The sequence below is a fragment of the Emydura macquarii genome, unplaced genomic scaffold (assembly GCF_026122565.2).
Source record: "Emydura macquarii macquarii isolate MOO-44397 ecotype Brisbane River unplaced genomic scaffold, CSIRO-AGI_Emac_v2 contig_1363, whole genome shotgun sequence".
Lineage (NCBI taxonomy): Eukaryota > Metazoa > Chordata > Testudines > Chelidae > Emydura > Emydura macquarii.
In genome coordinates, this window is record NW_027131500.1 from 10,157,861 (window position 1) to 10,175,460 (window position 17,600).

Sequence of the window (17,600 nt, forward strand, 5' to 3'; positions counted from 1 at the left end):
AAGCAAGATTTTAACAAGCAGAGGGAATGAATAATTCATTCTTGATGTGGTCTTTGGACTGGAATCCCCTGGATTCTCAAATTCAGTACTTCAGAAGAATTACTCTGAAGAGATTTCACATGACACAAAGATTCCTTTGTACTTGTCAGGGAGTCAAGGTGGCCTCTCATCAGCAATATGGCTTCAGGTTGAATTTCTTTCCCCTCTTTGGAGTCCATTTCTCTCTACTGAATACTGATTAGCACCTGCCCCTGCTTTGTTCCTTTCCATGACTTCCAGTCTCATTTTTAAATTTTAGTCAAACAAATTCAACTTTATGAAACAGCAAATGGAAGTGGATTGAGGTGGGGGTATGGCAAATCTCATAAAAATACAATCTTGCTGGATGCCTACCAGAAATGGTGTGGGTAAGGCTAAACCTCTCCATTATGCTGAGGAACAAGATTTGTGGAAGATGATATTGACAAGAACAACATTGCACATTATCAACATCCAGCTGGTAGCTGGTTGGGTAAATGATGTAGAAATATGCTTCCTACTGCCATTTTCATTTCCAGTGGAAACAGTGGCCAATCATGTGGTATATACATAAATTACAAATACAAAAATTCTGTTGCAAGTGCATTAAGGTTGCAAAGTCAAGCGCTCAAAAGTTAGGAAATGCCGGAATTACAATTGTGCTTACAATCTTTATTTGTCCCCTTGTGCATAAGCACTATGATAAAGTCTTTTATTACATGATCACATACTATTTTTTCCCACAGGACATTGGTTCATTCATTGCACAGGATCAACGGTGCCTACTGAATAAGTAGCTATTCAAAATTTTGTTTTATTTTCATTGTTCAATGTGTAGCCTCTGGCTTATTCACTGACCACTACTCAAACCCTGCTCTGAAGGCAAAATGATTAATTTCCTCAGAGGCTTTTCTGTGGTGTTCACCACTATAGTATCTGAGTGCTTCACAAATATTAATTAATCTATCTTCACAACACCCCCGTGAGGGGAAGAGTTTTATTATCCCCATTTGGAAATGAAGGGAGTTGAGGCTCAGAGAAATTAAGGTCAAAAGTTTCCACTAATATTGAGTGCCCAGTTTGAAACACCTAGGACCTGATTTTTCAGAGTACTTAATATTATATAGCAGTTTACATGTTCAAAGCACAGCTCTCATTGACTTTTTTTGCAGCTGTGAGTGATCAGCACTTCTGCATAATCAGACCCCCTATTCTGAAATTAGGCGCCCAGAAAATAAAGAACACACAATTACGTCCAGATTTCTAAAAGTATTCAGGTACCTAGAGATGCAGATTGACACCTGGGGCTGGATTCACAAGAGGGACTTAGGTACTTAAAGTGGCAGTTAGGCACCTAAGTCCAAAATTTAAATTCCCAAAAATCCCCTTTCAGCTGCCACTTAACCCTTCAGGGACCTAAATTCCCTAAGATGCGTAAGTTTCCACTGGTAAAGTCCCCAAGGCACCTCAGTTTCTGTTGGTGAACATGAGACCAGCTCTCTTAATCCTGACACCACCAAGTAGCTTGGCACCTAAGCCCCAGAAGGATCCACAGGCCTTTCCCACCTATGTTGCCTCCAGGGCCCAGTCCAGTAGATATACTCTGAAGTGGCCACTGAGTATATCTATCAGAGGAGGAAAGGCAGTGTGGGTCAGGATATCCCCCTTTTATCCAGTAGCCCAATGGTTAGCGCACTTACTCATGACATGAGAGACCTAGATTCAAATCCCCACTCTGCCTGATGTGGAACAGGGCCCTGAGCTCCAATCGTACACTTCCCAGTTGAGTGCCCTCACGATTGGACTAGAGGGTAGTTAGGGGTGGACTCTCAATTTCTTCTGTTGAAGGTTTTGTACTTTTCACAAAATACTTCAATATTATTTGAAGCAGGGACTGGAACTCGGGTCTCCCAGTTCCCAGGTGAGTGTCTGTAGAGTCAGTCTCTCTCTGTGTCATTTTCCTTACCAGCTCCCAGTCCCAGTCTCCCCATCACTCTAGCTCCCAGTGTCACTCTCCTTACCTAGCCAGTTCCATTCAGAGTTTCACTTCCCCATGACCCAAGTCTCTGTTTTATCAGATTTCTTCTCCCAATTTACTCCTTTCCCTCTCTTGTCCCCTGTGCATTCAAATCAGATGGCTGGTTTCTTCATCTATGCTTCTTCAGTGCAGCAGAGGGGGTCCCTGACAGCACAGGAGAGACAGTCTCCCTGCAGTCAGTTCCAGTGCCAAAAACCATCCCTACTTTCCAGCCCAGGGCATCTGGAAGCAGCCATTATAATGGGAGGGGGAGGGACTGGCTTCACCCCTCTAGAGCTCAGTTACTCTATGGGGCTGGCACATGCAGTCTGGCCTGCCTTAGGAGCGGTCAGAGGCTGGAACATGCACAGTGAGGATAAAACCTTCAGAGATTTAACTGCTAAAATTTAACATCTCTGTACTTAGCATGTGCAAACTAATTTTTCAAAGGCTTATTACTAGCCCAAATTTGGGCAGATTCTCATACAGATGGAGAGAGACACAAAGGACACTTCCCTGCCAAATTTGAAGTTCATGTTGCAAAGCTCAGGAGGGCTAGAGCTGTTCAGAGAAAAGGTCAACAGGATTTTAACATTTTTTTTCCCTTAGACTAATTCTCAGAAACAGCTAAACTATTTTAGCTTAAGTTTTCAAAAATATTGGGTTTGAGGCAGGCATCCAGCATGTTAAATTTCATGCCAAACAGTTAAAGTTTACCTAAGTTATTATCAGGAACTGAAAACAGGGTCTTACAATAGGAAGTGTCAGGCAACCTTAGTAGACAACACAACTTATAATGAACTGAACAAAATCTCTATAATGAAGACAAAAATCCACATATACAACCTTTCCAAATACTTCACCACCACATATGTGTCAGTGAGACAAAATTTCAGCTCCTGTAATTAGAAGAAAAAGCTTCTGGTACAAGTACCTTGGAATAACAATGTTTAAATACCATAATGATTAGCAATCTATAAATACATAAGATAAATATACATAATGATAAAGCAAGGACTCATTCACTTTGTGGGCACAAAAACAAGTGTATATTTTGAAGATCTGGGCATCACCCTATATGAAAATATACTCCAAAATCCTGATATGAGTAAAACTACTGCAGATTCTCTGAACATCTCAAGAAGAGTTTAGTCAGATACTCAGTTCTGATTGTAACACTGTTGTTTAGAATTGAAATCACTATGGTGGATGTCCTTCCAACATGCCTGTTTTTTTCCAGTATCTAACCTTGTTACTCCCAATAAGCAGAATTTACAGTCTTGACTCACAATTCCAGATTTGGGTGGGAAGGGGAGAGAGAGAGCAGAATCAAATATATATTTCTTCAGATTAACAAAGAAAATGGAGGACTGATTGTTTCAAACTTCAACAAATACAATAAAGCAAATAAAACTGAGATATCCAAGAGGCTCTCAAGGTTTGTCTACACTGCCCCACATTTCAGATTACAGGGGTTTGAATAGTAATGTGTACAGAATGCTGCACTTACTCCCTCATGTGGATACTGGGCAGAAACTAAAAGGTTCCTAGTTTACATTAACACAACCCTCTTCAAACAGGACTACATTAATGTGAATTAGGGACTTTTTAGTTTGTGCCCACTGTGTCCACATGGAGGAGTTGCAGTGCAACACTCTGGTGTGCACTGCTACTCACCCCTACGCAGTCCAAACTGCAGAGCACTGTAGACATAGCCTCAGACAGCAAATATAAAGCATGGTTATACATAGAGAAGTAGTGCCAGCTCTGACAATTCTGCCAAATCTGGACCTGGTTGGAGCTCACATGCCTTTGGTACCCAACCCTCCAGAGACAGGTTCATGTAAGGTTACATGTGAGGTGTGTGGCAGGACAGTGCCATAACAGAACCCAGATCTCTATAATCACAGCCTATCCTGTGTCTTAACAACATGACCTTTCCATTTCTCATCCTCTTATGCACATGACTGACAACTCTGTAATGGTAACAACTTAAGCATTCAGGGGAAACACTTCCTGATTCCCATTGTCTTGTCCCTGTTAATGTTCTCCATCGTCTACTAGATTTTTGTGAAATAGCCATGTGGATCCATCAGCTTTCCCACTATGCCATACTTCCAAAATCAGTGCCCTTTATAGACATCAAAACCAGCAAAGGAAGAGACGCCTTTAGAAATATTTAAACACACCTAAACAAAAGTGGTGGGCATCAAAACTTCCATATATAAAACAAAACATACCTGATATCCCTCCACCCCAAGCCAACACACCTGCTTTCCTCTTGATATGTAAGTGGGAGCAGAACAAGTTGACTCCTCTAGACCAGTTCTTTCAGATTACAAACCCTCAGTGATACAAATAACTGATGTTACTGTTCCAGGTTGCATACATATCTCCAATTGTGACATCACCTTCACCGCCAAACTGAGTTGGAAAACTTACATCACCTTTGAAACTGAACAGCTGAATCAAACAGTCAAAGGATTAAGGGGCTGATTCTGCCAACTGAACCCAGCAAGACAACAGGACACGGACACTGTCACGGACAACAGGACTGGACACTAATAGCCACTAGGTTAGATTGTGACTTTAGGCATAGCTCTGAGCGGGGGTACCATTGTAGGCTGCACCAACACAGGAGTACTGCCAGGAGGCATTGTGCCCCAAAGACACAATTCGGAGTGAAAATTCTACTCCTGCTTCCTTCTGGGATGCAGTTATTTACTCTTGGCCTATACCGTCAGTCATTTGCCTTTCATTCCATGCTCACTAAGTGAGTTTGGCCAAGGAGTAGGAGAGTGAGTTGAAGCCAAGGCTCTGCTCATTCCTTGACCATTCCCCACTTACATGTTCTGCGGAGGATGTAAGCAAACAAGTAGTCCCTTTGACTCCTACATGCCTGGATTCAAGGTCTGCATAGCTTGTGTAGAAGTGCAATGGGGAGTTCGTACTCCTCCTTAGTTTTTCTCACAACCATCTAGTCTGAGTCACAATCTAGCCCTTTGTGAAGACATGAATAATGCAGAAACCCACACATTGCTCCAGATGGTTACATAAGATTACTTGATTACCAAAGTTGGCTGTGGTTTTTGTGTAGCATTTATTAGCCTGTTCTGTAACTTGCAGTTCTAACCGATGTGCATAAATATTTGCTGAATAGCACATGCAAACACATGGCAATCTATGGCTTATTTGTGAAGTACCCAGTGTTGTTATTTAGTATTCAAATACTATTGGGTACTTCATGGGCTTGATCCAAAGCCTATTGAAACAGACTTCAAAAAGCTTTGGCAAGGCCCTATAGGATTTTCAAACTTCTGACACATCCGGTAGTGGATTTTTGGTACACTGGAGTAAGAAGAAATTTTGTCTGAAAATTACTCATAATGCTCATTTTATCCAATCACTTTTATTTTTAAAAAAAATATATTGCTTTATTAAACCACTCCACTGAAGCAGTAGGAACAAGGTTCTGTCTATGTCTTTGCATACTATAAGTTGTTGTTAGCTACCAGTATCTGTTTTTTCTGTACTGAATTAGCAAGTAAACTATTTTTCATTTAAAAAAGAACTAAGATTTTATAGTTCGTTTAAAAATCTTTCAGATACATACCATGAAACTCCTCCTTAAAAGAGCATAATTTAACAGAAACATTTACCTGAGATCTAGTGAATTTGTTTTCATTAAAATTAAATGTTATGGGTATCTAGATGGGAACTTAAATATCCATTGTTATTAACAGAAATATTGCAAAGATTAAAAGTAGGCAGAAATTAAGTGGCTCAAGAGTCTAATTTGTATGCACTACCATATGATCTAATTTCCCTTTGGTCATTCTTGCACATTTATTAGAAGAGACCTCTTAAGGTACTTGGAGTTATAGAAAGCATTCATTTTCCTGTGGCCATATTAATCTCACTCAGAATACTGCAGTGCTTTTAAATAAGTAGTTTGGTTTTAGAAGGTTGTTGATCACACAAAGTCTTTGAAACACTTTTCCGTGATGATGTATATCCTCCCCTTTCCCTTCATCTCACTGGTTCACTATATGATTGCAGCATTCTCACTCTCACTCGCATGCCTGCCATTCCCAGTAGGCTAAATGTTCACCTTCTTTTCTGTCCAATCCATCCTCAAACTCATTTCTTCTACAAAGACTATAACACTACTCTATCAACCAGCTATATAAAAGGAGAGTAAGAGAGAAGATGAACCTAAAACATCTGTGACTGAACTTTTCTTTAGGTCTCCCAATGTTGTTTTGTGCTTTCTGGGGGTATGTCTACACTACAATCGGAGGTGTGACTTCAAGCATCTGTACACATACCCGAGCTAGCTTTGATTTAACCAGTAAGAGTACCAAGATCAGTGAAGATGTGACAGCACAGGATGTGGAAGCCCATTTGGGAAAATGAGCATATACTTGAGCAGCTAGCCCATGCTTCTGCAGCTTTATGCTACAGTCACACCTCTAATTGCAGAGTAAACATACCTTATGTATTTAGATTGTAAGCTTCTCATGGCTTTCTTCTCCCCAGTCATGCTAAGTATCATCTTACTACCCCATTCCATTGTATTCACTGCACCTCCACCCCTGCCCCAAGAATGCTTTTTAACCCAGAGTACTCATAAATATGGGTAGTAGTTTAGAAAATCAATTTCTCTCTCTCATTCTCATAATGTATATTCTTATATCAGCATCTAAATCAGGAAATGAGAGGTGCAAAAAACCTACTGGCTCATCTGATCTATCCTCTGCCAGTGTAGGATATAGTTTCCAAGTCGATGATGCTACAGATATTAATTGATTATTTTAGTAAGCATGGGCTGTTACTACCAGCAAATATTTTGTTTCAATGCCAAGTAACCCTTGCAATTTAAAAAAAAAACAAATTAAAAGTAGAAAATTTAATGGACCAAGTTTTTCATCATTTGTTTTTAAAGATAGACTCAAAGTAATAAGACATGGGAGGTAGGGAAAAGATGGTAGAGGAGAAAGATTAATGTTATAGAGCTGCAAAAACTGAAGAAAAAATAGCTATTCAGTTGTGATATTCACAGGAAAAAGTTAGATACATCATCACCACTTTCTGTATTTGTACATAGTGAATATCTTGAGGAAAGTAGGAAGGTGAGCCTAAGTGAGGAGAAGTCAGAAATGACCACAACTCAGCCTGATTCTCCACTGTGCCATCCTGTCTCTGCTTGATGTCCTGAAGTTCAATATTATTACATATTTCAGAAATCAGTGGGAGTTTTTTCCTGAATTAGGCCTGCAAGATCAGGCCTAGGGTTTATATTTTGATTTTTCTCTCACTTTCTGCACCTACTGAATAAGGATAAACCACTACTGTGATGCCTGAAATCAATTATAATTATTTATGTACTACAGAATAACTTATAGTTCAAAATTCTTTAGTAGTGATTTCTATATGTTCTCTCTTTTCCATCCCTCCACCCGAATCATTTTAAGTGCTCCCAAGGCAGCAGACATTAGCTTGTGTCCTTTTCTGCAAAGTTTTTGCCCAAGATTGGAAATTAAGGAACCAGAGAGGGTAGAGAAGAACAACAAAATACGTTAGTTGAATTTGGCATGGACAGCATCTTCAGATGATTTTCTAATATTAAAGTATTTCCTTTCTGATTTATGGATGATGGGCCTGTGATGCTGATACACCAGGTGCCAGATCTTGCCAAGGCTGTAGGTTATCAGCTTAGCACTGACAAATTCACTGCTGGAAACTAGACCAGACCAAACCGGTATGCTAATATTGTTCAAGACAGGTGTTAGACTTGTAAAGATGTGTTTAGAGAGTTTAGACTCAATAAAATACTTGTAAGTTGCTGCATGCACTAATCTCATTTGTAATGTCTGTATGCTATGCTATAAAGTAATAGTTTTGCATTATATCTGTAAAATATGTCTCCTCTAAACTTGTGAACGTAAGCATGAAAAGTGGTTCCCCTGCCCATCAAAAGGGCTATCAAGATTCTATTGGCCACTGTAGGACAAAAATTTTGTTGATTGCCCCATCCATTCATCAAGAAGTTACATGCAGGAGCTCTCCTCCCATCGGTTGAACCTGGGGGAAGGGCATATAAAGATGCTCACAACAAGAAGTGTGATGTTTGGATTCCCTCACAGGTTGGAGCTAAGAAGCAAAAGCAGAGATCCTCAGAGTCCACCTGAGTTATCCCTAAAAGACATTTAGTGGACAGATTACCACATCTCTGTCACCCTTTGCAACTCATTTGTGCTTATATGTTGTCTGCTTTAATCTGTAAATAACTTTTTTCCCCAGTTGCAAAATTCTTTGTTAGTTTACTATATGATTGGCTACCAGCATTTTCTTTGGGGTGAGATCAAAAGTACAAATTAATTTGGGGTAAGTGACTGGTATCTTGGGACTGGGAGCAACCTGAATATTTTGTGATTTTTGGTATATGTGACCATTTATCACTAAGTCCAGCTTGCCTGGGTGGCAAGATAAACTACAGTGCCCAAGGGGACTGACTGTGACTCCTTGATAATACTGTTACAGTGATTCAAGAGTTCATATTTGTTACTAGGCTGAGGAAATCTAATTATAGAACATAGCACCAGTTTTGGTTTTCTACCTTGCTTTTTGACACTACACCCTGAAGTTGGCATTCACAGTTGTGAACCACTCCAGACAGCATGACAGGGCCAAATACTGCACAGTTGTAAACCAGAAGGAACCCCAACTGAAATGAATAAGGTTGCTTTGAATGTACATTGATGTAATAGAATTATCCAAGAAATCTATTTCTATTTACATAAAATGTGCACTGATCGCTAAGAAGTTAATTATTCCCCATTTTCCTTGTTCAAAAGTTGTTCTCAAGTACACATTTCATTTGCCCTTACAGGATTTATAAATCACTATACATATTTCAGATATTTAAAATGAAGAGTTGGTGTAACAAATGCAGTCTCCTGGTGTACAGCGTGTTCTTTTAAAAAAGGCAACATACCACCATAAATCTAATATGTATGGTATTGAACAATTATTTTCCTTGTGAATGTAACTTATTGCTTTCAAACAGAAAATGTCCTAAAGCACTGTGTCTGCAGGAATCATATGAAAGATGGAATGAAAATAAAGCTGGTAAATTTTAGCTATTAATATACATCTTTTAGTTTGCAGTTTTAATTAATTCAAAGGGTCTTAAAATCTTAATTGCAGCTTGGTAGGTGGTCATGTTTCAATAGAAGATCTGAAAGATCCTTAAAGTGCGAACACCACAATAGTGGTGATTTTAAAGAAAAAATTCAGCTCACTACAGTATTACTTTGAAATTGTCAGGACACTGAATCGCTTGGATCAGTCTCATACATATATTTGTGAAAAGTTAGAATCAATAATAAGTTGATCTTGCATAGGTTTAAACTTAAGTACCACATTCCCACTGAGGTGCAAGGAGAGAGTCATATTGAACTCTTCAGACCAAACTTTGCCATTGAGTTAAAAGTACTGCAAGTCTAGAGTTGCAGCATGTTATGAGGTCAATTCCAGAGCCCTCCTAACTGAAAACCTGATCTTTCTCATTGGAAAATGATTGTTTAACATAGTTTCATTTCTCTAAAACCTTCAAAAGGTTTTGGTTGTTCCCCGGTAGAACAAAAATTTGAAAAACTCAAAAGCTGTTTCAAAAATGGGATTGTCTTCTGGCCAGCTCTACCAAAAATCACCTCAGAGGTCTTGGTTTCTCTTCCTTCTTCTCATTCCCACAAGCTATGCATATGGTATATATAGAGTGAACTATAATAATAGTATAATTGTTTTTATTCTGGAGCTTTCTTATTAAAAATTGTCCATTGCAATTTGTTCCCTTCTTTCTTCAAGGTCACAAACTGGTGGTCAAAATTTCTGGCACACCTACCAAATTACCCTAATTATTTCTGTTATTTTCCTTTAACCATATTTGAGTAGCTACCAAAGGATTCTAGAGCCAACTTTACCTAATGGCAATGAAGTTTCAGTAAAATTAGATTATTTTTTCTTGAAGTGTACTGTAAATAGCCACGAGCATTCCTGCAGCTGAGAAAAGAACTGAGTGTGAATTATTTATATTGTCTAGAATAGATTTAGATTCTTTCAGACATTCTGTGAGTTTTTGCAGTTAAGATGCAATCTTTCAATAATTCAGATGTCATCAGAGAGGAATGAGAAGTCTTGCTGGGAGAACATCAAAGTAAACCAATTTACAGTGCTGGAAATGTACAATGCAAGGACAAAACAAAGTTACTGTGTTGTAGGCATTTGCATTAAACGTTTTAGAATACGACTGAGCTGAAAAGTAAAGGTTTTTTTGGTTTTTTTTTTAAATTCCTACAGAGAATGATGCTGCATTTGTTTAGTCACTTATTTTTTGCAGGGTAACTAGAAAAGATGCTTTGCAGCTTAGTCTTGAGGCTGGAAAAGAGAAAATGTATATGAGTTTGATGATGAGCTGAACTCATATAGTTAAGTTTCAAGGGAGTTTTACCAAAGTTGTGCACAAAACTTGCTAGGCTGGCAAAAGAATCAGGTCAGAAGACTTTCCTTTTCTCTGTTTTTTTCTGTCTTGAAGTTGAAAAATAACATGATAAAAACAACCATTTTTGAATCTTAGATATGTTTAGAGCAGTAACCATAAAGCCTAAGAACATCAAATCTTTACTATGTTTGATTATAGTAATGATATTTGCTAGTTTTCCTCATCCTTGATTAACCTTGATCAATATAGTTATTATTTCATGTGAAGTGCTTCTTTTAACATGGTATGAAATGTGTTTTCTGATTTACTATCTGCAGTAATAAGTCAGCTACTTAATTCTTACTATATAAAAAACTAGTGCACACTGCTGGCATATTTACCCACATGTATAACAACCAGGAACTTTCAATGGTAAAGGTCAAGCTGGAACATTCTATGGAAGGAGAAACACAGAACTGGAAATTTTAGGAGGTAGAGGTTAAATCTGCACTCTCCCCTCCAATAAGAGGGGTCAGGTAAAAAGTTGTGAAACACCACAGATACCAAGGATCCAGTGGATGAATGGAGTACAGCTATGTGAATCCTCAGACATCACCGAGGAAACACTTTACTTTAATGCATGGATCCTACAGCCACAACTACTGAGGGAGAAGGTGGACATGTTCTCCATTTTTTCCACTTTCCTGTTTAAATAATTCTAAATATGGCTGCAGATCTCCCACATTCTTACCCATGGTCCACCACAACATTTTGTAAGTGACTCCACTACTTCCTTTTTAGAACATTGAAGTAAAGAGCCAGCAAAGATGTTTTCAAAAAACAACTTTTGGTTCACATTCCAGCTGGAGGGGCATATCAAGTGGGGTCCCACAGAGATCAGGTCTGGGTCTGATTCTATTCAATATCTTCATCAGTGATTTAGATAATGGCTTAGAGAGTAATTTATAAAGTTTATGGATGGTACCAAGCTGGGAGGGGTTGCAAGTACTTTGGAGAACAGGATAAAACTCAAAATGATCGGGACAAACTGGAGAAATGGTCTAAAGTAAATAGGATGAAATTCAATATGGACAAATGCGAAGTACTACACCTAGAAAGGGACAATCAGTTGCACATATACAAAATGAGAAATAACTGCCTAGGAAGAAGTACTGTAGAAATGGATCTGGGAGTCATACTGGATCACAAGCTAAATATGCGTCAACAGTGTAGTGCTTTTGCTAAAAACAAAAAAACAAAAAAACAAACAAACCCCCTCCCCTCCTCCCCCCATCATTCTGGGCTGTATTAGCAGGAGTGTTGTAATCAAGACAAAATAATTCTTCTTTGCTACTCCATGCTGATTAGGCCTCAGCTAGAGGATTGTGTTCAGTTCTTGGTGCCACATTTCAGGAAAAGTGTTGACAAATTGGAGAAAGTCCGGAGAAGAGCAACAAAAATGATTAAAGGTCTAGAAAACATGACCTATAAGGGAAGATTGAAATAATTGGGTTTGTTTGGTCTGGAAAAGAAAAGACAGAGAAGACATGATAACAGCTTTCAAGTACATAAATGTTTGTTACAAGGAGGAGGAATTTCTCCTTAACCTCTGAGAATAGAACAAGAAGCAATGGGCTTAAATTGCAGCAAGGGCAATTTAAGTTGAACATTAGGGAAAACTTCTTGTCAGGGAAGTTAAGCACTGGAATAAATTGCCTAGAGTGGTTGTGGAATCTCCATCCTTAGAAATTTTTAAGAGCAGGCTAGGCAAACACCTGTCAGGGATGGTCCAGATAATACTGAATCCTGCCATAAGCGCAGGGGACTGGACTAGATGACCTCTTGAGTTCCCTTCCAATCCTACAATTTTGACAATTGGAAAGGGTCAGTTCCTCAGAACCAAGCTTTTCACAGACAGCTACTGTTTCCTCAGACCCAAGGAGGTATTTACGGTCAGAGAGTGCCTCCCCCAGTAGCCCAGTGGTTACGACCTTCACTTGTGGTGTGGGTGACCAGGTTCACATCCATACTCTGCCTGGGCTGCAGTCAGTGGCTCTCTCTGGCCCACTACATACTTAATTACTTATATACATTCAAATTACTTCAACAAGAGAGATTCCCTTTAGTTTCATGCTTCAGACACTCACATCAGATATGGGAGACCCAGGTGAGTGCCCTCATCATGTGGCCATTCTGAGGAGGTCTGTTTTTTCGTGATATATTTTAAAGGGTTTTCATGCAGCATGGAAACAGATGTCAGGTCCTCAAAATTTTTTATGAAACAGAAATCTGGTTTTCCATCCAGCTCTATATAAATCCCCCTTTCCTTGTGCCTAAGGCAGCATTAGCTACAGCAGGGATCTCCCAGTGGATCTGCAAGGTTCCAGGGGACAGAATACTGTAGCATATGACTGCTCTCTGGTGTCACATCTTCCTTAACTATAGAGGCTTAACCTTATGGCGTTTCCATGAAAAGATTTCAGGGAGCTGCAAGTGACAGCACAGAGCATAGCAGAGTGCTCCCCACCCGAAGCAGTGCTTGCTTTTGCCCTTCTGCCTGTAGAAAGTGAGGGAAAGATCAGGCTCAGCGCTAATTGGATTAAAAAAAAATCACATTTATTTGGGAACTTTACTAACGCCTCGTTTACAGACTCACAGGTTTTCTGTCCTAGCTACTTACGAATAAGAGTTAAAAGTGTGGCTAGATCCTCACTGCAATTGGAGTCATAGAGGTTTACACCAGCTGAGAAGCTGGCCCTCTACATGTAATTCTCATTATGTTGGCTTAGCAGACAGTCCAAGTGACACATGAATGACTTAAAACCATCATTTAATTAATTAATTTGAGAGATAATAAGCCAAAGACACCATGCATAAGATACATTTGCTTTGGGTTATTTCCCCCCCCACACACAGGTGTGATTCTGGTTTAAGGCAGACATATAATACTGTGATTTAACTTCACAGGAATGACTCCTGTCTTACACTGAGCTAATCAAGATCAGAATCAGACCCTTAAAATATAGAAGGGATGTGGCCCAACAATTTCTCTTTTCTTTGCTAAAAAGAAGTGAATAATCTTTAAATATGACATAATAAATGACCAGTGTCTCAGGTATATGAAGTGCTAAATGAGAACATTAACTAAACACGGACAGTTTGATCAAAAATTCATTATATAGTGTCACAAGTGTTTATCTATAGAATGAATAGTGAAGAGATATATGCTAATAATGTCTTAAGATGACTCCAATAACCTGTTGATTCAACAGTGAGATGGTTTAGTGAGAAACTGTTAGGAGCAGACCCGCTCAGGGTAGAAATGAAAACACAATGCCAGATCATCTTTTTCCACTGAAGAACCTGCGGCAGGGTCTCTGGGAGAAGAAATTTCTAAGAGCATCTCCTTGTGGAGTGAGTGTTTAATTATTTCAGGGCAGAGAGCAGTTCCCCATCTCTTCACAAAGAATAAGCTAGGGAATTCTCCCCAAAACTTGGAGGGTCTTCAGGAATCTGCACAGATCCCAGACTAATCTATAAAGTACCCCTGAGCTTCTATAACAGCTCTGGCCACTGCCACACCCCCCTCCCCTCCTACACAGGTTTCCCTGACAATACCTTTCCATCACAGCCATGTTACTATGGTTTCCCTGAGGTTTAGGGCACCAGGGCCCCCCAGTTTTGGGGAGCTCCACAAAAAGGGTAACATAGCTCCAGGCTATATCATCTTTTCCAGCTAAGATCCAAAAACCCAGGGATCAGAGGTAGTGATAATTCCCCCATCTCTGGCTCACTCATTTCTTCCTCTAGCCCACTGAGTATTCCCCACCTCCCACAAGAGAGATCTGAGACATAAAAAGCACTCTCTGTAGAGACTAAATGAGAAGAGATGAAAGAGGAGATGTATTTATGGAATACCCCCCATCCCACCACCACTCTCCCTGCCTGTATTTAACAGTGCAGGAAGGGTCTGGGCCATAATCAGTTCTCAGGTGGAGTGGCTTCATTGCTCACTAAAGGCAATAGATAAAATCCTGGCCCCATTGAAATCAACAGCAAAACTCTCATTGACTTTAGTGGGGCCAGGATTTCACTGCATATGCTCCCACGGAAGACACATTGGAATGATAATCATTTTACTACTCAATATTTCTTTTGCAGGAGTGAAGTACCCAAATGTTGGAATGCTTATATCTCAAATGTATCACTACACTGATAACCCTTCATCTGGGATATTGAAAATCATGCACTCTTTGTGTTGTATGACTTTCAAACTAAACCTTGTACCTTTTGGATAATCTGTGTGTAATTCCCAGATGTACAGGGACTATTTCCCTTCAAAAGAAAAACTCTGTATTTGATCATTTTATAACATTAGTGTTAATAAAAAGTTTTAAATCTGAAATCTGCCACAAAAGCCTAGTGTGTAAACAACCTTGGCCCAGGACAAGCTTAACCTTGCCTCTGATTCCCACACCTCCCTAATCCACACTGGAAATGTAGCATTTCTGCATTATCACGAGGAGCTCCAGGATTTGTCCTTTAGCAAGGTATTGTATGTAGCAGGCACTGTATAGTCCACTTAACGGTCTTTATATGCAAACCAACTGTAATTCATATTTTGTACAATTGCACTGAAAATGCTTAGCTGCAGTCCTTTCCTGTTATATCTATTGTATTCTTTTGGTCCACTAATTCTGCCCCAGACACTGATACCACTGAAGTCACTGGGACTGTGGCAGAGGCACTATCCCTGCCTGCCTCCTCACAGCATAGTACTACAGCAGCTCTGCCTGAGTTTCCCCAGAGTCTTAAGCAAACTTCAGTTATGGATGGGCCCTCCATCACACTCACAGAGAGGTCAGCCCCTTCCAGAGCTGGAGAGAGAAGTCCCAAGCCAAAGTGCAACATAAACACAAACCAAATCAGAGAATCTTCAGCCCCAGTAGCTCAGCTTTCAGCCCCCTTTCAGGCCAACTCCAACTGCTGCAGTTTCCTTCACACTCATGAGCAAGCGCCTGGTAAATCATCACACCAATAGTCTGTCAGGCCTTGCCTCACACAAGAAAACTGGCAGATCCAGTCTTCAGTCAACTCATGACCCCAATCAGGCCTCTCAGAAACTAAGAAAGCATCAATCTACTCTTCCCCCCCCCAATCAACACACCTGTCTCTGCTCTTTTAAACACCTCCTTTAAGCCTGACAGCTGATGCAGGTGAAGCAAGGCAGGGCTTATTGAGCCTACAGCAGCTCATTAAGCCTTTCTAGCCAGTGTGTGGCTCATTAACCCTTTCTAGCCATCACAGAGATCATTTGTGGAAAGGTGCCAGTCAATATGAGTAAGGTTAGCAGAATCTAGTGCTTTGTCATTTGATGGAAACTGTGATAAGTTTTGTTTAGCCAAATATGTTATATACAACTGACATTTATTGCCAGTGATTCCATTCTTAACTAGTTATTTCTTTTTTCCTCAATGTTTGTTCCATTTTTTTAATATATATGTACTTTACATTTACCAGATGGTTACATTCCAAATACCTTTGAGAGTGAACTGAAAAGGTTTTTAAGATTTTTTTTAAGAAAGAAAAAAAAACAAGCTTTCTTGGAATATCCTAAAAAGTAGTAAAATATTGACTATTTGGGTGAGTATACAACATTTTACAACAGAATGATCCATTTTAGACTAGGTTTATTGTGGTTTTGGTGTCACTCATGACACATTGGACCTCCAGGCAGCAACCTGTAATCCCCATATTCATCCTCCATATATAATTGTGATATGTTTCATACGAACCATGTCATGTAAGTACTGCTTGACAAAACAGACAAACACTAAACATTAAATCAACAAACTAGACAAACACTGGATGGGATGATTTAGTTGGGGTTGGTCTTGCTTTGAGCAGGGAGTTGGACTGGATGACCTTCTGAGGTCCCTTCCAACTCTAAACTTCTGTGACTAAAGATTATAGGGGTGTGAGGGAACAGAACCATCACAAGGGGTTTTGTGAATGACGACGAAAATCCCTTCTTAATCTAGCCCAGAAAATGTTTAATTCTGACAGTCTCAAAATGATTTGTTTTAACAGGTCTTATTTTTTTTTCCTTTTGATGTTTCGATGGAAACAATTTGCTGAAACTGAAAAATAATTTATAAAATGTTTCAATTAATCTGTTTTTGGGGTTAAAAAGGTTTCATATGAAAAATGTGGCCCAGCTCTAAACTTAGGGTCTCAGGGAACTGATGATTGTCTGGGCTTTTCTTTAAATGCAATACTAAATACTCGGCATCAGGTTCTGTTCAAACACCCAAGCACTGTACCATTTTAAAAAAAATATTTTTTTTCATCAAAAACTTGGCAGTTTATTTTTTAAATTAGTCCAAAGTTCCCAAGGACTAAGGGTGGGAAGGTAGTGATCATCCACCTCTCTGAACCATTATGTAATTCACTACATAATGTAATAATCACTTAAACACACAAAGCAGTATAAAATAGTTTTTTCAAAATATATTTTTCTCTGAATCTGTCTCGTGTGAAGAAAATAAGGGGAGTGAAAACATGTCTGCTTTCCAATTCAGAGACTTCTGAACATAAACTTCAAAGGACCATTTAAACACGTATTTTAGGTGCTAAAATATGCAGTGTTTGACATCACATTTTGCAGAAAAGAAAAACACGAGATGAGACTGGTTTTTTAAATGTTATTTTTATATTTACTGCCTTTTGGTATTTTTCCAGGTGACCTTACTTCTAACACCTCTGAACATGTGATGATGAGTCTATGATGCTGATATACTTAAAATAATTTCAGTAGTTGGTAAAGTGGATAAATAATTTCCAGGAACACATTTACTTTAGCATTAGTTCTGCTTCTATCCCCTGCAATAAATTCACACGTATTTTTACAGGTCTAATCTCATTACCAAAAAAAAAAGAAAAAAAAATCATGCTCCATTTAGTAGGTTTTCATATGAAATTTACTGAAAAAGAAAAACAGGGAGAAGAGAAAAATATGGGAAATACAGAGGCTTGTGCATCACTAAAACCTTCTTTGGTGCACCAAATAATTAATTCCCCATG

General features: G+C 39.1%; 1 long non-coding RNA gene across 1 annotated transcript in view; it reads right to left on the reverse strand.

Moving 5' to 3' along the window:
* LOC137155590 (uncharacterized) overlaps positions 1-15,661 on the reverse strand; it is a 33,559-nt gene extending 17,898 nt beyond the window's left edge. Inside the window, exon 1 of the long non-coding RNA XR_010920559.1 lies at positions 15,439-15,661. This is a non-coding gene — a long non-coding RNA (uncharacterized lncRNA). The remainder of the gene's footprint in view (positions 1-15,438) is intronic.
* Positions 15,662-17,600: the final 1,939 nt, after the last annotated feature.